Below are 1,520 nucleotides of genomic sequence, written 5' to 3'. Positions count from 1 at the left end.
GAAAGTATTTCGTCCCTTAAACTCCCCACAGAAATATTATATACTGGAATAGAATTGTTGACTTGGTATCATCTGCTTTCACGATCCGTTTCTGGTCGGAACTTTTTTTTCTTCTAGTCCCCCTCCTGCTCACGCTGCCGTGGTGGTCAGACCTTTTGGGCCCCCGGGCGGAGAGGCTCTTCTGGCCGGCGGGGGAGCCTGTCACAGTCTGTATTTATTATCCGGCGGGTATGGCCCACGTACCACGTACTACGTACACACACGAGAACGAATCGACCAAAGGAGAAAGCTTACGGAAGAGACTTGTTCCCTGTACGGTATTTTTCGGTGGAGTATTGTGTCCCAGATGGTGCGGGGGTAGGCCCGGCCGGGCCGGGAGTGTCGCCGTGGCGCCCGTGCTGTCGGCCCCGGGGCCCCGGCATGAGCGGCGGCCGCGCGGTGGGATGGGGCCCCCGGCTCATTATGTACCGCGGATCAATGTCCTCGGCCGAAGCGGTTCGGTGGCCCCATGCCAGCGTGAGCGGCGGCGCGGGGAGGAGGACCCACACGAGGGCTCCTGGATCATGTCTCAAAAGGGTCTCGTAGTAAGTACGTGGCTCAGAGAACCTACTTTTTGGCTGAGCTACCGAGACCGCTGCTCGAGACAAGCAAGCAGGGCCTCGCCGGCCGGCAGCTCCAAGGGCCGCGCCAGGCGCCCGCGGGCCACCGATTAGGCGGGGCGGGGAGGGGCGGGGCCGAGCAGGAAAGGCATACCGGTTCTTGTTTTCCCCAGAAACTGGCCTGCCGCGACCAGGCTGGCCTGCACACGTCGCACGGCCCACTCAAAGACAACAGCCTGATAAACATTTTTGATCAGAGGAACAAAATCATCGTGCTAAAAACTTCGAGGCAATCCTCGATCGACATTTTTGGCTGCGATGTGCTGTAACGGGGATGGTGCCGGTGCCCAGTGCCCTGCCCGGCACCGAGGCTAGGAAATGTCACCTCCATGCCGCCGACCTGCCGCCGACGCAATCACATAAGATATGGGCGAGCGGGGGTTTCGGCGCCGTTCACTTCGACGTGCGCAACTGCATCACGCAACCCGCCGAAGCGCGCCGGTCGGGAGATTGAGATATTTCTACGCTCGTGTCTGTGAGTGTGTGTCTGAGTGTCGGCCTGACTGACTGTTGATAAGCAGGGACATGAAGTGTGAGGTGTGAGGATGGAGGAAGATGGTGGAGGAGGATGGATGAATAGGAGGATGAAGGCAGAGGAGAATGGAGGAAGAGAAAGATGGAGGAAGAGGAGGATGGAGGAAGAGAATAAGAGGAGGATGGAGGAAGAGGAGGATGGAGGAAGGGGAGGATGGAGCAAGGGGAGGATGGAGGAAGGGGAGGATGGAGGATAGGGAAGAATGGAGGAGGAGGAGGAGGATGGAGGAGGGATAAAGGATGAGGAATGAAGGAGGATAGAAAGGGGATGGATGGATGGACGGACGCGGACGGACGGACGGATGAATGGACGGGCGGATGGATGGA

At 58.8% G+C, this 1,520-nt stretch overlaps 1 protein-coding gene across 1 annotated transcript in view; it reads left to right on the top strand.

The window, feature by feature from the left end:
- Window positions 1-1,520, top strand: part of LOC113202001 (atrophin-1) — a 21,294-nt gene that overhangs the window by 3,425 nt on the left and 16,349 nt on the right. The window lies entirely within an intron of this gene.

This window comes from Frankliniella occidentalis, unplaced genomic scaffold, assembly GCF_000697945.3.
Source record: "Frankliniella occidentalis isolate FOCC.00 unplaced genomic scaffold, Focc_3.1 Scaffold1436, whole genome shotgun sequence".
Classification (NCBI taxonomy): Eukaryota; Metazoa; Arthropoda; class Insecta; order Thysanoptera; family Thripidae; genus Frankliniella; species Frankliniella occidentalis.
Note: the sequence above shows the minus strand (reverse complement) of the source record. Positions and strands in the feature narration are given on the sequence as shown.